Genomic DNA, 18,952 nt, shown 5'->3' on the forward strand with positions numbered 1-18,952 from the left:
TTGGGAATTCTTCCATTCTGTAAATTGCAGTGCCCTGTCATGCTGTTGTCAATTGTTCATGGGAATGGAGATCAAAATGCTTACTCTAGCAAACAATGCAATCTTAACTTGCTTAATGTTGATAAGCAAATGTTAGTAATATACCCAGTGGTAGCCTGGAATGGTCATGTCGCGTGAATTCTCAGGGCATTTATGTCCTTAACAGCCACCGACAATGCAGAGCCTGTAGTGGATTTGGGCTTTGGGTCTGTTTACAGCATATGGCACAAGTCCCAGATAAGGCAAAGCCTCCAGAGATACCAGTTATCTGACAAATGTAGGTAAGTGTGCCTCTGCCTTATATTGTGGTATGTCTCTCCCATCTCCTCCCATACACTCTCTGAGCTCATTTTGTCCATGAAATCAACCTGCTGCTCCTTCAACCCCATTTGCACTGAACTCCTGACTATAAGTCGGGCTGAGACGTTGACTTCCTCTTCATAGTAATTAAGTAGAAGGTCTGTCAATAAAACCAGCTACTTCTCTTCGCCCCATGGGGTGTCAGTGTAATGAGGGAAACTCCTGCTGTTGTCAAGATGAATGGGGGCCATTTTAGCTAATGGTTTGGAATGAGACAATTGACACTCACTGCATCAGTTATGAATTCCACAAACCAGCCCATCTGGCTTTTGTTCATATATTCAAAGCTTGCAGCCTGTGGCCTTTCTTTTTCAACCTCTCTGAGTTAATTAAATTAAAACACAAACCTTACATATTACTCCATCCCTTTCTGTGAAGAAAATAACAATCAAAAATCCATGACAGTCTGTTATACTGTTATTAAGCATAACCTAATTGATGCTGTTATATTGTAATACATTTAAGCTACATCTGAGTATATGCTGATTTAGGATTTGTAAATTAATAATATATGTCCAATTACTTTACTGTAATCCTCAATACCTATCTTGCAATGATATAAATTGTGTTATCATAGATATTGTTAAATAAAGTAGTGTTAGTTAATGCATCTCTGTGTACAACTTCATTTTCAATGACTTTGACTGGTAAGAGTTAATTACACTTCACTCAGTGTTGTATTGCAGTCCTGTTATAATTGATTTGGCTTGGGTAATTTAAAAAAAAAATGTTCATGGGATGTGGGCATCGCTGGCAACGCCAGCACTTATTGCCCATCCCTAATTGCCCTTGAGAAGGTGGTGGTGAGCCGCCTTCTTGAACTGCTGCAGTCCGTGTGGTGAAGGTTCTCCCACAGTGCTGTTAGGTAGGGAGTTCCAGGATTTTGACCCAGCAACGATGAAGGAACGGCGATATATTTCCAAGTTGGGATGGTGTGTGACTTGGAGGGGAACGTGCAGGTGGTGGTGTTCCCATGTGCCTACAGCCCTTGTCCTTCTAAGTGGTAAAGGTCATGGGTTTGGGAGGTGCTGTCGAAGAAGCCTTGGGCGAGTTGCTGCAGTTCATCCTGTAGATGGTACACACTGCAGCCACAGTGCGCCGGTGGTGAAGGGAGTGAATGTTTAGGGTGGTGGATGGGGTGCCAATCAAGCAGGCTGCTTTGTCCTTGATGGTGTTAAGCTTCTTGAGTGTTGTTGAAGCTGCACACATCCAGGCAAGTGGAGAGTATTCCATCACACTCCTGACTTGTGCCTTATAATGGTGGAAAGGCTTTGGGGAGTCAGGAGGTGAGTCACTCACCGCAGAATACCCAGCCTCTGACCTGCTCTTGTAGCCACAGTATTTATGTGGCTGGTCCAGTTAAGTTTCTGGTCAAAGGTGATCCCCAGGATGTTGATGGTGGGCGATTCGGCGATGGTAATGCCGTTGAATGTCAAGGGGGGGGGTGGTTAGATTCTCTCTTGTTGGAGATGGTCATTGCCTGGCACTTGTCTGGCACGAATGTTACTTGCCACTTATCAGCCCGAGCCAGGATGTTGTCCAGGTCTTGCTGCATGCGGGCATTGATATAGTTTGGACTGCATGTGGGTCAGTCCAAAGGCCAGCTAGTTTAGGCATCTTATAAATATATTAGAAAAGGGTAGAGGATGATTCATCTGATATCCTTCGATTAATTTAGATTACATGTTGAAATTTCCAATACAACAATTCTTGCATATTGTGCAGAATTTAGCATCGATCAGACACAACCTTCCAAGAATCAAAACTTTATCAACTGCATGAATATTCCTTTTTAGAAAATTGCAAAATGGCCATTGGCTTCAGCAAATGGTCACCAATTTTTCTCTCTGTTTTTGACTCTCCCAGGTGATTGTGTGGCTGGTAGGGGGTGCGGGTGGTAGCAGATGGGGATCAGGTTGTGAAGAAGTTGCACCATGACAACATGGGACAGGCTTCATGGAGCAGCTGGTCTTTTCCTGCCTTTAATTTTCGTAAGTTTGTAATTGTTTAGTCTCTATATATCCTTTGTAATGATATGATTCATATCTTCCAAACCTTCTTGGGAGTCTCACACAAATCAGTTAAGTTAGAACAGTGAAACTCTGCAAACCTGTTTATTTTGTGCCTAACCCTGGATATTGTATGAAACCCTGTGAAGACTCATAGTACACAAAAAGTGACAGAAACAACAGGCAAAACTGGTAAAAATAGCATATACTTTCTTTAAGAAACATCTATAGGCAATATGCTTCAAGCTATAAAAATGTTTAGTTATGAAATAGATAAAAGGAGTAAAGGAAAATTTAGTTGACTTGAAACAGATGGGATGGATGTATTTCAGAGGTAGACACTGTTTATGTACATAGGTTGACCAAATTGTATGTTTCCTCACTTTTCTTTTAAATCACAGTGTGGAACAACCAGTCAGTTGATTTCCCTACAGAACCTCCTTTACTGTTATCACCAATCATCAAGTGATATTCTGAAAGGAATATTTCTTAGGAAACTTCCAGCACTCACACATCCAAACTGACACGTGCTCAAGTGGCCAGGTGAGTAAAATCCATTCTGACAAGCACTCCTTTTTGTAGAATTGATTTGTTCTCCTAGTGCACATCTTGTAACTTTATGTAGGTCGAATTTAACCTTATTAGTGTCAGATCTCATTGGAAAGGATAAAGTCTGACAATGACAGTTCCTAGAATGATTATGCCTTCTGCTCCTGGCGAAGCCGTGTGCACTCTGGTACACCAAAACTATAATCTAATACTTTAATCTAATTATTCTGGTTGATATTCACCTGCATCCCATATCTATGTATTAATACAATGCATTTTGCCTACTATGGAGTTTTTTATTTGATATACAATGCTTGTAAGAACACTATGTTACTGTTATCTTATTGTTTTTTAAGATGCAGTTTACGATGAGATGACCTAAAATGTGACTTTTAATCCTAGGAGTATTTAATTTTATTTTTATCTCTTGAAATCCTCACATATTTTTACCATACTATCTACTGGAATCATCTGTATGCATTTGAATTGCTAAATAATATGAAGCAGATCAGAAATATATGTAAAACCACAGAAAAACTTTCAGTTCAGAAAAGTTTCTTTTGAAAGTGTAGCTTTTCTTTTGTCTTATTCAATTTTGCCACAAATAAATTCACATAGACCAGGGATTTCCTCGCAGCTGCTCCTGCTCTGCTGCCGTAACTTCACCAGAAGTGCAGCTGAAGCCCTGATTCATGAAGCCTCCTCTTTGTGAATCTTTTCTGCACCCTCTCCACAGTAGGTCTCTCTGCGTAGGTGTTGGTCCCACTGCTAAATTCGTGAGGCCATTTTTTTAGGCTTCCCGGGCAGTCGCCTGGAACAGGCGTTAGGCCCCTTTAACATTTAAATTAGCAGCCTAACACCTGTTGAAGGACCCCATCAAGAAATTAGTTGGAGACGAACGGGTCAGCAGATGAATTGGATCAGTGGTCCACGCGGCCACCAACTCCAAGTAAATTAAAAACTTTTTTTTCCTTTAAAAACCCATCCTGTGGAGCGAAAAGGGTGAAGTTTTGAGGACAGGTAGCAATGATTAGGTTTGTATTCCCTTGAGTATAGAAGATTAAGGAGCGATCTAATTAGAATCACAGAATCTTACAGCACAGAAGGAGGCCATTCGGCCCATCATGCCTATGCAGGCTCTTTGAAAGAGCTGTCCAATATAGTCCCACACCCCAGCTTTTTCCCATAATCCTGCAAATTAGTCCTCTTCAAGTCCAACTGCCTTATGAACGTTCCTATGGAATCTGCTTCCACCACTCTTTCAGGTAGTACAATCCAGATCTTAACAGCCCTCTGTATGAAAACATTTCTCCTCATTTCACCTCTAGTTCTTTTGCCAATTATTTTAAATCAATAACCTTTGGTTACTGACCCACTTGCCAGAGGAAACTGTTTCTCCCAACTTGCTCTGTCAAAACCCCTCATAATTTTGAATACCTCTATTAGGTCTCTCAACCTTTTCTACTCTAAGGAGAACAATCCCAGCTTCTCTAATCTCTCTGCATAACTGAAGTCCTTCAACCCTCATTAAATTGCATCTGCCATGTGTCTGCTCATTTCACCAGTCTCTCTATGTCCTCCTGAAGTCTGCTATCCTGCTTACTATTTACTACATTGCCAAGTTTTGTATCATCCGCGAGCTTCGAAACTGTACTCCCTACACCCAAGCTCGGGCCATTTATATATAACAAGAAAAGCAATGGTCCTACAACCGACCTCTGGGGGAGCCCACTGCCTACTTCTCTAAGGTGTTTAAGATGATTATAGGAGTTGATAGATTAGGTAGAGAGAAACTATTTCCTCTGGTGAAGGAGTCCAGAACAAGGGGGCATAACCTTAAAATTAGAGTTAGGCTGTTCAGGGGTGATGTCAGGAAGGATTGCCTCACACAAAGGGCAGTGGAAATGTGGAACTCTCTCACAAAAAGCTGTTGAGGCTAGGTCAATTGAAAATTTCAAAACTAAGATTGAGAGATTTTTGTTAGGCAAGGGTATTAAGGGTTATGGAACCAAGGTGGATAGTGAAGGGTTCTCAAAATTCCCACATTTTTCATATCATCAACGAGGATATGACTTTTGGAATTTTATTTGAAGACGTATCAACTGCTAGTTTTAAAACATGGATCCCTGCAAGACATGCCTGGACTTGTTGTGACAGAGTGGATTGTTCCTGAAAACCAGACAATGAGAGTAGACAGAATACGCATTCTTCCCTTTAAAACAATCAACCCAGAGAAAGACTTCAGCTTACACGAAACTAAAGCCCATCAAAACCTTGCATAAATTATCGCTACTAACTACTAAAAGCAGGAAGCCAACAATCACCTGAAGAACACAAAGAACTAACCTTGTTTTGGGAATCAGATAAGAAATTCGAAAGTCAGTATAACTGGGGTCCAGTTATGAAGCAGGAAGGTTTTTTGTTTTGGAGCAGGTTCTAAGCAGTTCAGCTTTAAAACAGCAGTTTTGAAGCAGCAAGAAGGCAGCCACAGCCCTGCACGAAGATCGTCCACCCACAACTGCGCCTTACCGTACCAACAGACTCTATCCAACTGAAGAACCTTCGCAGATTCCACAGACCAGGGCCACGTGGGGACGACAGGGCCCAGAGGACACAAAGAGCGTACCCCAAAACTGCAACCGGCTTACCTGGCTGGATTTCGAACTGTCAAGGAACCCTGGTTTGGTGAGCATGATTCCTGACCTCTCCTAGTTCAATTTAGTTAGGTTTTGGGGGTGGGACAAGGGTAAGGGGATTAGTAGGGTGATTTTCCCTCGTTATGCCGTGTGTTCCCCATTCTTAACTAAGTGTACTTTGTATCTCAGTATTATCCTAATGTTATAAGTTCATTTGTGATTTCAATAAACCCAGTTTCTTTTCTTGTACCAAAACCAGTTGTCTGCTGCATTTTTTGTCACAACCCCCAAATAAGTCCAAGGTCTAGAACCCAGGGAGTGGGAACGATTCGGACCGCTCAGTAGTCAGAGGTGAAGCTGACACAGACCACCACCCCCTACAGTAGATGGAGTTAAGATACAGGTCAGCCATGATCTAATTGAATGGTGCAACAGGCTTGAGGGGCTGAATGGCCTACTCCTATTCCTGTGTTCAAATGTTCTTTCCTATGTTCCTATTGAAAGCAGTTTCACTATGGACCCAATTTATATCACAAATGTTATAAAGCCAAAGAGTTATGAAATCACCTCTTGGGAGTGATTTACTACAACAGAGTTTCAGATCACATATTGACTCCCTACCCACACTGTCAGATTTGCTTTGATGTGATGCAGAGGCCTTGTGCATATAACTATGAAATTACTACAAGGTGATTAAAATTCTAAATGTTCATCTTATAGCAAACTGGTTATGTTATTTTCTGCCAACTGGGCTAGGAGCTGGGAGTCTTTGACTGGCATCCATTGCTATAAGTGCTGTCATCTATCTTCAAGCATGTAGGGAAGTAATAGCTACTGTGTTCAAACATATTCATTTGATGAATGAGAGCGTGGAATTTAATATGAGAGTATAATGTTGGAATTCACCATGCCTTGGTCCTTGTAGTACACTTTCCATGCCCAATGAAGTGTTACAAGTTTATTTATTGAAGAAAATGTCTAGCATGAAAGGAAACATTCATCGTCAATTAAAGTCATGGGCAAGTTGAGTGGTTGCATTGTGTTTGATCAGTTTTGTTTGTGCTTGAGCTTGACTGCACAGTCAGTGGTGGTATACAGATTGGTCATCATTTTAAAGACTAGGGTATACTGAAATCCATTTTAGACTTGGCAATATAATTGCGGGTAGAGATTTACTGCTGCAAGCCTCTGACAGATGCCCACCAACCCGACACCAAAGGAAGAACCTGATCATAGGATGCAAAAGGAATCTAATTACGTGAAGAGAGAATACAATGAAGAAAATATAGATTACACCTAGTTCTAATAATACCAGACAGCATTAATAAAGTCTAATTCGGGAAATTATGCAGAAGAATTATCAAAAAAAATCTGCACATGGTTCAGAACTTCATTCAATCAGAGTAAATAGAGATGAAAACATTATAATTATATGCTTGTGTCAGAATTATGTACCCTTTTTAAAAAAAATTGAGAAAGCTTGGAGAAAGGAAAGTGCCAGACACTGCCGAGATTAAAAATAATAGGTAAGAAGACGAGTCGTAACTGGATGATGCCAAGCTTGGTTTTCAAAAGGTTACAGATTATAGGAGGAAAGAAAGACTGAGCGTGTTCTCAACACAAGGCACTGATGAATATGTATTAATATCAATATTCTTATTCCTATGAATATGGGAACTAATGACAGCACTATTTTATGTATAGAGCATCTACAATAGCAAAACTGGACAGACAGAGCTTCAAAAATATAGTTACAACCATGAAAAAGATTAATATTTCACATTGACGGATCACCAGAGAGTCCCCCTGGACTCAACAAAGTAAACTTTTACATTCCTTTGAACACACTGCAGCTTTCCTAAAGGATTAGTCTTGTAATTAGCGAAAGTTCCTAGGGTAAAAAATAAGGTAGGGGTTCTGCCATCTTCACCCACAGCCTAAAATGTCACACTCCTCTTGTAATTTCACATGTGCTCTTTTGAAAACATAGATTTCAGAATCAGAATCACAGATGGTATTCTCATATTGCAACTGTTCTTGAAAATTGCCGAATACCTTTATGGATCAGGCATGCATTTACTCCAATTCAAAAACAGTACAGCTGGGCGCAAGGAAGAATAATAATTGTGTTGTGTAGCTTTTCAGCTCGCCCACGCTTTAAACAGAGACCCTGAGGGGAAATTCTGTCATTATTTATTTTCTTTGAATTCAGCATATCATTTTAGAATTCATACAACCAGGACCATAAATGTTCCATTCTTATTATATCTAGTTATGCCCCATGAGGAGTCTTACTATAGAGCACAGTTCTAATTAGCAAAATATTGAAAAGGCAACATTCAGCACAAAATACAATTTTTGTCTTTTTTATAGAATTTGAATATCAAAGAAGAATAAAAGATCCATAAACTAGAGAATATATAATTTGGGAATTCGAAGATTGAAACACTCTCTTTTCCTAGCTGTCAAATCGTGACCAGAAATTGTTCTTTTGCAAATTGTTTCACAGATATATTTTGTGATATTTTTAGTAATATCACTTAGAATTTGTATAACATAATCACGGTAAAATATGGTTCAAATTGTGTCATAATTTTCATATACCTTGTCAGAATTACGAGAAAGACTTTACTCCTGTTTTACTTTTGATAGTAACAACATCATTGTTAAGTAGTTAACGCAAAATTATCTATATTGATTTCACTCAAGAGTTTCATTTGCTATCTGCTTTAGAGCCAAGTGTTGGTTTAGGGAGAGTAATTTTGTGACTTGGCCTTAATTGTGTTGGCATTAACTTCTGCTCACACTCCTAATTTTGTTCCTGGAGTTAAAAACTTCTAACAAATATGAACATATGAAAAGACAGACAAGAAAAGATGGCCTGGTCCATTAAGCCTGTCCCAAACAGTCATGACACAACTAAACATCATGACCCCAAGCGTTCCCTCCCACCCACAATTATGTAATTTCCTGGGAAAGGACAAAAAAACAGGTAGGCCAATTCAGGGGGAAAATAATCTAGGAAATTCCTATCCAATCCCGTACGGCGATCAAAAACAAGTTTAGAAGATCACAATGACCACGAGATACATATCCAAAGTCCCACCTACCTTTTGTACACAGTGATATCATCCACAGCATGGAATTTGTCCAGCTCCTTTTTGAATTGTTGGGGTAAATCCACATTCACCACAAAAGCTGGTAACTTATTCCAAATGTCGATGACCACCTACATAAAGAAAAGCCTCTTGATGTCTAACCTAGTGCTATGCTTGCATAGCTTATATGCATGACCCCCTTGTTTGCCCTAACCTATCTAGTTCAAATAGTCTGTCCACACAGACACAGGCTAGTCCCTTAAACATTTTAAATACTTCAATTAAATCACCCTGAAGTATACTCTTTTCTAGTATAAAGATACCCAGCTCTCATGGCCTATTATGAAAACTAAGGGCTTTTAAACTAGGGAATATTCTAGTAGCCCTTCTTTGAATTTTTTCAGAACCTCTATATCATTCACCATGTGAGGCGACCAAAACTGGACACAGTATTCCAGATGAGGCCTAACCAGGATCTTATTTCTGGATCCCAGATGTTCGTCTGGGAATATTTTCAGATGTAACATGAGTGCCACCGATGATTCACCTATATGAACGTCAGCAAGAAACAGCGAGTACAAAAGCTGTACCTTGACAGTGATGTCATCTCAGGCCGATATAAGAACTAGACCTGAAGCTATACAGCAGTGTCCTGACAGTACTCTCCGTGATCACCTGACAGATATCTTTCTTGTTCTTTTCCTGTACAACACCTTTTAAGAGTTTCTGCCTTCCACAATGGTAGCCCACTTGCATCTATTTCACTGCCTATAGATGAAATGCTTTCAAGCGCTCTACAACATTGCCTAGATACTTTGTTGAGAGAGTATTAAGATGCCCAAAGGACTCAAGGAATCATTATGTACTCAGGGTCACTTCAATTTGCCTGGGAACAATACTTCTGTACTTGCCAGAAGACAAGTCCCTCTTGTGCTTACTTTAATTTGGATCTGGACCAGAGACTAAAATGAGGCCAATTATACCTTTCTTGACCAACTTGACATAGAGACCAGTAATTTCTTCTGAAGTTCTCTTAATCTCCTGCTGAAACTTCAATGGCAGATCGGTGAAAACCCCAGAGAAATTAAGTGAACAGCCATTTATGCTGTTTCTTTGAGATTTACGCTGATCTTCTGCCAAAGTTGCAGTGGGAGATCGGGGAACATATGCAGAAATTCTACCCCAGAGTCTGTTGATCATCTAACATTATAGTTGAAATCTAAAGGTGCTACAATTAGCCTCAGTGCCTCTGAGCGAGGGAAGGAAAATCTGTCATGGCTGCTGCTTCTAATTACTGTCCAATTACCTCTGCTGGAAAAGCATGTATGTGATATTGGATAAGGACAGAATAGCCCCTTTGGTCGAATAACTTGCCGATACTTACTGTTAAGACTCTTACATAAGAAAGGTACAGAGTACAATCAGAAGTTATGAAACTATGCTGCAGCTATAAGTCAACACCTTGAAGAGGCGAGGGGAAAAAGAAAGAAAAATATTTCATCATTCCAGTCAAGAATTAATTAAACATTTCCAACTAGACCAAAGGCTGAGAAAAGTAGAATAGAGTCTTCAGACAAGTAAACCAGGAGATCATTGATGTTACAGATCAAATAGTAGCAACTTGCCCTGATCAATTATGTGAGAAAATCAATGTGACCATGACCCATGACAATTTACAACTCACAAAGCCAACCATGAATGAATTTCATTAACATATAACTTTCTTTCAGAAGTTTGACACAATTTAACCTCCAAATGTATTAACTATTTACCACATTATCTGCATTTTTGGAATACAAATGTGTTTCTCAAGCATTTAGTGACAGCGGTAATTTATCATACTATGGCATTAACACTATGGCACTATCGACTTGTCATCACACATTGCAGAGTAAGGAGATTTGTTATACCTTTTTGAATTACTAAATTAAATTGGCTGCAGTCATAAGAACATAAGAACATAAGAAATAGGAGCAGGAGTAGGCCAATCAGCCCTTCGAGCCTGCTCCGCCATTTAATAAGATCATGGCTGATCTGATCCTAACTTCAAATCTAAATTCATGTCCAATTTCCTGCCCGCTCCCCATAACCCCTAATTCCCTTAACTTCTAGGAAACTGTCTATTTCTGCTTTGAATTTATTCAATGATGTAGCTTCCACAACTTCCTGGGGCAGCAAATTCCACAGACCTACCACCCTCTGAGTGAAGAAGTTTCCCCTCATCTCAGTTTTGAAGGAGCAGCCCCTTATTCTAAGATTATGCCCCCTAGTTCTAGTTTCACCCATCCTTGGGAACATCCTCACCGCATCCACCCGATCAAGCCCCTTCACAATCTTATATGTTTCAATAAGATCGCCTCTCATTCTTCTGAACTCCAATGAGTAGAGTCCCAATCTACTCAACCTCTCCTCATATGTCCGCCCCCTCATCCCTGGGATTAACCGAGTGAACCTTCTTTGTACTGCCTCGAGAGCAAGTATGTCTTTTCTTAAGTATGGAGACCAAAACTGTATGCAGTATTCCAGGTGCGGTCTCACCAATACCCTATATAACTGCAGCAATACCTCCCTGTTTTTATATTCTATCCCCCTAGCAATAAACGCCAACATTCCGTTGGCCTTCTTGATCACCTGCTGCACCTGCAATCTAACTTTTTGATTTTCTTGCACTAGGACCCCCAGATCCCTTTGTACTGCAGTACTTTCCAGTCTTTTGCCATCAAGATAATAACTTGCTCTCTGGTTTTTCCTGCCAAAGTGCATAACCTCACATTTTCCAATATTGTATTGCATCTGCCAAATCTCCGCCCACTCACCCAGCCTGTCTATATCCCCCTGTAGGTTTTTTATGTCCTCCTCACTCTCTACTTTCCCTCCCATCTTTGTATCATCTGCAAACTTTGATATGTTACACTCAGTCATCACATGCGAGAAGATAGTTTCACTATTGTGCACTAATTGACATTGGTGGACAACAGCCTTCAGTGAGGTATGTCAGCTGGAAACAGAATAGAGACTATTATCCAGTGACATCTAAGGCTCCAGAAAATGAATGAAGGTGGTTCTTGTTTTTATTTCTAACAATTTTTTCCCAGTTCTTGTTTCCCCTTCTTGCAGTTTGCCGTTGTCACACAGTGAGAGGATGTATCTCTGCCAATGTAGCTTTTGTAACTGGCCACTAACTATTGTACTAACAGATGTAGGAAAGTACACATGACATGTGTACTTGCAAACAGTTATTCCAACAATGGCAGGGAGATTATTTGGAGTAATTTTGAGCGTTGTTTGTTTTCATGCTGGCAAAGGCCATTTTTGTTGTACTAATTCAGATAATAGGAAGTGGTGTGTACCATGATATCTATATGGTTTGTGTCCTTATGCAAGTCTCAAGACCCTAAGCTGGGGGAAGTAGGGGTGCAATGGATTGGCTGCTGTGTGTGCAAGCTTCAAATTGCTTGTTACATCCCTGTTTTTTTTAAATCGCATTTTGTGGCCTAGAGTTTCCGCTTTGGGTGCAATTGGCATTTGGGCTCAAATTGCACCCGAAAATTGGTTTTCATTTTGAGTTTCCGCTAAAACGCATTAACATAATCACAAACATAAAATCTGCTATGAATCAACGCAATTCCGCAGCTTAATAGAGCGTAATCATTTAACTATTTTATTTGCGATAAAAAATATTCATTGCTGTATTTAAGAGTGGTAACCTGGTGCAGTTTTATTAATACAGCTGAAAATGGGTTTATCACAAACAATAGCATTTTTAATAAGAGTGTGCACTCCACCTGTGAGTAACATGATTTTAAATCACTGAAAATGACATTAAAAAACTATACTGAAGCATTTACTACTTTCACTGGTTTACACTAGTCAGTTTCTTAGTAAACTAAACATTTTTAATATTTAAAAATGTTTTATACATGCCTACTAGTGCCTATGCACCTAAGAAAACTAGCTTATTTGTAAGACCCTCATCGAACGGCTGCAGGCTGGCGCAATCAGTGGACAGTCGCCACCCTCATTGTTTCGATCAGGGGCATGGCCAGTTTTGTGGACGGGGCTGGCTTCAGTGCGATTTTTTTTGAACCAGTGCAAAACATCGCGAATTACGTTCGGCATAAATTACGCCCCGTGTAAATCGAAATTCTGTGATGTTTTGCGCTGATTCGGCCAGATTGCGCTGAAAAAGCCAGTGCAATCTAACGGAAACTCTGAGCTTTTATTTGCAAAATAAATTACAAAAGTTACATAGACTATCCCACCCCCCAAAAAAAAATGACATTTCAGAATATGTTATGATACAACCTCCAACAAAAAATATTTTTTTAAAAAATCAATACTTTGATCTCTATTTGAGTATTCCTCACAAACACCAAGAATTGAACCAATAGTATTAGATATGAAAAGTGCAACTGAAACATTTCTAGTCCCTGTCAGATAGAGTAAGAATTTAACACCTTTATTAGAAAATTGATATTAACCAAACCATTATGGTGTATTTTGAAGTTATTTTATCCTGCGTTAAAAAAATAATATGCAAATCATGTTGAACGGGTCAATAATTAAAAATAAAAGAATTTTACATGGAATAATTGTACACTGTCCAATTCTGAGTTTTAAATAATGTAATTGGGCTTTATCTAATCTATTTTTTTTACTACCACTGTACATATGAAGATCTTCAAATGCCTGTGATTATTCATGGTCTATTTCATTGATATTTTAAAAAAATCTATCCCAACTTCCACCTGTGACATTTAATCATTCAGACTGAGAGATTTACATTCTTCAGGCAACCTTAATATCTAGTTCAGTTCATCATTTGCTCTAACAATTGATTTTTAATGGCTTGGCTTTAGGCTAGCCAGTCAGGATTGAACATCTAAGCGAAGGTTCCATTTGCTTGAAGTAGGCACTATGGCCATTGATTCACCATTGATTCATTGTTTATAAATATGGAATGAGTATTGTCTCATTCAGTTGGAGATTAAGAACTAAAGAGGAATGAAAATAAGATATCAGTGATTTTTGAGTGAGATATGGAAAATCTTTCTTCGGTGGAAACACTTCATGACATCTTTTTGTAATTGTTGCTGAGGCTGTCATGACTGTGGCAAGTACAACTGTGCAACTCATAGCCAAGGTCAGCTGTTATCTGTCATCATGAAGTTGACAATCAGTGAACTGTGAATCTGCCCTATTTGAAGAAAACCATATTGCTGTGTCTACAACATAGAGACCAGCAGTCAGTACCTATCATCAGAATCAATCACTCTCAACAGTGCATAGGAACAGGAGTAGGCCATTCAGCCCCTCAAGCCTGTTTCGCCATTCAATTAGACCATGGTTGATCTGTATCTTAACTCCATCGAACCACCTTGATTCCTTAACCCTAAATACCCTTGCCTAACAAAAATCTATCAATCTCAGTTTTGAAATTTTCAACTGACATCTTTTTAGTGCGTAGCTTTTCTAATTTTATTTTCAGTTCTGATGCCATTTGTGACATACTTAACCATGCCATTTACCAAAGAAAATGCCCAATACCACTAGGCGTGATCCAGCGCCAGTTGTACCTTTAATATCACTACGTATTGCCAATCACCCGAGTCATTTACCATTTTGCTAGCAGTTCTCAATGCAAATGACCACTAGCAATTCGTAATGCTGTTTTCTATGAAATATAGCCTTATGGAAACTTTTCTATTTTAATCCAGTGCTACTTAGGTGTAACATTTTCGGATGAGACGTTAAACCAAGACTCTGTCGGCCCTCTTAGATGAACATAAAAGATCCCACGGTCGCATTTGAAGAAGGGCAGGGGAGATCTCCCTGTGTCCTGGCCAACATTTATCCTTCAACCAATGTGTAAAACAGATGATCTGGTCAATAAGTTCACTGCCATTTGTGGGGCCTTGCAGTGCGCAAACTGGCTGTCATGTTTCCTACATTACAACAGTGATTACGCTTCAAAAGTCCTTCATTGGCTGTAAAGTACTTTTGGACATCTTGAGGTTGTGAAAGGCGCTATAGCAATGCACGTTATTTCTTTCTTACTTTTTTATAATTCTCAAGCACTGAAATAATGTGTATTATACAAGTTGCTTATTAAATAAATATTTTACATATTTCAGGCACAAGAATGTGGAATAGCACATTTCTTTTAATTTTATGCTGTTTGTATTTTTTGTTTATCAAGATGAAGGATATCACTTCTAAAGGATTTTTTCATCATTTTTGCACCGAGTTTTTTTTGGGGGGCAGGGTGTACACAAAGATGTATACAAGTATCAGACAGCTCGTAGCCACACACAAACAAATTGACAGCTTAATCAGCCAAGTAATTGCTTGTGTGGTGTTGATGGTGCTGTAGCAAAACAGCTTTGAGAAAAGATGATATTACTACTTCTGCATATTGGCAGATTGACCTGTAGCTTGATACAGCTTAAACTGCATCTATTCACAACAACTTTAACACTTTTAAGAATGAAAACAGATGTTTTGTAATTGTCTGGTGAAGAAGATGTTTTGTAATTCAAAAAAGCCAGACCAATTGATTAATCTCTTTCAAGGGACTTGCTTCACAGTCTCGACTGCTATGGTCAAGTCTGAGCCTGATGAATTCATTCTTCTCAGGGATGAGTTTCAGTTAGACTTTGATTCACAGATTATGAAAATAAATCCCATTACAAAACTCCCGCAGTTGTTATTGAGTACTCCTTCCATATCTCAGAAGCGTTCTAGTGATAAGCTGCCTCATCAGCTTCGTCCTGGATGACTTCAACTATTCATGTGTCCATGTTGGGACAAATTTAGGGGAAAGAGGTTTACACAAAGAGCTCCTAAAACAGTAAATACTATTACTAAATGTTATTTAAAGAAATGAACATAAATGCATGTAGGTTCTGGCTTCGAATCCAATATTACCTTGAAATAAATTACCTTGGACACCCTCAAACAAATGGCATATCAAATTATTCACCTCAAGAAAAGTCATCGGGCCAGATTTTGCTGTCAAAATAATGGTGAGGCTAATGGCGCTCGCTGTTATTTAAGCACAAATGATACAGCAACTTCAGGCGAGGGGCACATTTAACTGCACAGTTCAATGCAGATATCCAAAAGTTGCTGTCCGAGTTGTGCCGCTCCGCCGTTAGCTTTGCGAAAATGGCATCTCGCTGTCTGCCTCACCATTGAAATGCATTGAATGGCATGTAGTTGCAGTATTCGCTTGGTAGATATGAACTAAACTGGCCACAGAAAGTTGTCTTGTCATTTCAAATCTAAGCATCCTTTTAACGATGTGATAAATGTTAATTACTGCCAATCAACCTCTCTGGAACTGAAAATTAATTATTACAAATGTGGAGTCTCATTCCTTCAGATTTTAATAATGTAAAATTTTTTTTTTTACTTTTTCTTTCTGTCTCTTTTTCCTCTCTCTCTTAATTCAATCTTTCTTTCCCTCTCTTTATTTCTCTTTCTGTACCTGATTTGACATTGAATTCACCCACTCTAATTTACACTTCCTTCTCAGTCCTTGTGCTGTCAATTTCTCAATCCTTCAATCTGATTGGTTAAGGAGATACCCTGTTCACTCAGGTCCCAGATGCCCTGTTTCCCTCGCTGTGACGTTATCAGCTCGCCACGCAAAAAATTTAAAAATCTAAACATGCAGGGCAATTCTGCCGTTAGATGCCCTGCTACAGTGAAATCTGACCCATCTTTTCTAGGAAGGCTCCAATCTCTGTTGTACAAGTAAAACCAAATAATAAAGACAACTCAATAGAAGATGACTAACATAATGGGTTACTGTATAATCAGCCTGTAATAATTATAGAAGTTAGATTTATTGAGTGGGAATGTTTTTTTTAAATCGATCTGATAAAGCAGAGATTGCACTATTTTGTTACTGTTTGTCAACAGTCAGTAACTTTGATTCGTTAGAGTCACTGCAGGCTTGTGGGCTAATCATATGACTGGCTTCCATTACTATAAGGACAACGATATACACTGAAAAATACTAAAAGCATCTATGACAGATACTTAAGACAATTGATTCAACTTTTAGGGAGGGAAAGTGCAACAGGGATATCTTCTGTATTAGTTTAAAGATAGCGAACAAGAACTATCAGTTCGTCCTGGCAGTTTCAAAGGAAGCTACTCTCAAAGTTTAGTTTTATAACTCTTGCTAACTACGTTTTTGTTTTAAATAAAAGCCGTAAGACTTCCTTATATACTATTGAACTTCAATTGTTCCTCGAGCAGTTTCATAGTTGTCAATTGAAAGAGTAGCAGCAATGGCAGAGGCCTGGATGGAGCTTGCCTCTATGGCCTGGGTTGCATTCAGTACATAGAAAACAAAGTGGGGTAGGGAGAAGATCAAGGGATTTCATATCTTCACATTATCTCTGTATACTTATTTGTCTGAAGACTTATGGAGCTAATTCTTCGGACATTAAACACAGCTTGGATGTGCTTTTATGCACATTGCATGTTGATAATACCATTAGAGTAGATTGTGGATTAGATTTGCACAGAATGAACCACTCTAGACACTTATGGCTTGTACATGAAATTGATGATGGAACTTCATTTTAAATGGGTTAACATCTTCATTAAGATTCATTAAGGCAGACAAATTTCATATGAAAGCACAGCATGAAAATGGGTTGAAATCACTATCATTATCCATTGTAAACAATTTTACAACACCAAGTTATAGTCCAACAAATTTATTTTAAATTCCACAAGCTTTCGGAGGCATCCTCCTTCCTCAGGTGAACGGTATGGAAATGACATTTTCGAATCCTTCGCATTTGAAAATCACAGAACAATGCCTGGTGATTACGGCCCGTTGCCAAGGCAATCACAGTGAGCAGACAGAAAGGTGTCACCTGAAAGGCCACCGAATATACAAACCCCCCAAAAAAAGAGAGAGAGAGAGAAGGAAGACAGTCAATGACCCGTTATATTAAAAACAGATAACATTTGTTCGCTGGTGGGGTTACGTGTAGTGTGACATGAACCCAAGATCCCGGTTGAGGCCGTCCTCATGGGTGCGGAACTTGGCTATCAATTTCTGCTCGACGATTTTGCGTTGTCGTGTGTCTCGAAGGCCGCCTTGGAGTATGCTTACCTGAAGGTCGGTGGCTGAATGTCCATGACTGCTGAAGTGTTCCCCGACAGGGAGAGAACCCTCCTGTTTGGCAATTGTTGCGCGGTGTCCGTTCATCCGTTGTCGCAGCGTCTGCATGGTCTCGCCAATGTACCATGCTCTGGGGCATCCTTTCCTGCAACGTATGAGGTAGACAACGTTGGCCGAGTCACAGGAGTATGAACCGTGCACCTGGTGGGTGGTGTCCTCTCGTGTGATGGTGGTATCTGTGTCGATGATCTGGCATGTCTTGCAGAGGTTACCGTGGCAGGGTTGTGTGGTGTCGTGGACGCTGTACTCCTGAAAGCTGGGTAATTTGCTGCGAACGATGGTTTGTTTGAGGTTGGGTGGCTGTTTAAAGGCGAGTAGTGGAGGTGTGGGGATGGCCATAGCGAGGTGTTCGTCATCATGGATGACATGTTGAAGGCTGCGGAGAACATGGCGTAGTTTCTCCGCTCCGGGGAAGTACTGGACGACGAAGGGTACACTGTTGGTTGCGTCCCGTGTTAGTCTTCTGAGGAGGTCTACGCGATTTTTCGCTGTGGCCCGTCGGAACTGTCGATCGATGAGTCGAGCATCATATCCCGTTCTTACTAGGGCATCTTTCAGCCTCTGTAGGTGTCCATCGCGTTCCTCCTCGTCTGAGCAGACCCTGTGTATTCGCAGGGCCTGTCCATAGGGGATGGCCTCTTTGACGTGGTTAGGTTGGAAGCTGGAAAAGTGGAGCATCGTGAGGTTGTCCGTGGGCCTGCGGTAGAGTGAGGTGCTGAGGTGCCCGTCTTTGATGGAGATTCGTGTGTCCAAGAAAGAAACTGATTCTGAGGAGTAGTCCATGGTGAGCTTGGGATGGAACTTGTTGATGTTATCGTGTAGTCTCTTTAGTGATTCCTCACTGTGGGTCCATAGAAAGAAAATGTCGTCGATGTATCTGGTGTATAGTGTTGGTTGGAGGTCCTGTGCAGTGAAGAAGTCCTGCTCGAACTTGTGCATGAAAATGTTGGCGTATTGGGGTGCGAATTTGGTCCCCATGGCTGTTCCGTGTGTTTGGGTAAAGATCTGGTTATTGAAGGTGAAGACATTGTGATCCAGGATGAAGCGGATGAG

General features: G+C 40.0%; 1 protein-coding gene across 4 annotated transcripts in view; it reads right to left on the reverse strand.

Moving 5' to 3' along the window:
- LOC137344446 (metabotropic glutamate receptor 4-like) overlaps window positions 1-18,952 on the reverse strand; it is a 922,939-nt gene that overhangs the window by 230,894 nt on the left and 673,093 nt on the right. The window lies entirely within an intron of this gene.

The sequence above is a fragment of the Heptranchias perlo genome, chromosome 27 (assembly GCF_035084215.1).
Source record: "Heptranchias perlo isolate sHepPer1 chromosome 27, sHepPer1.hap1, whole genome shotgun sequence".
Taxonomy (NCBI): domain Eukaryota; kingdom Metazoa; phylum Chordata; class Chondrichthyes; order Hexanchiformes; family Hexanchidae; genus Heptranchias; species Heptranchias perlo.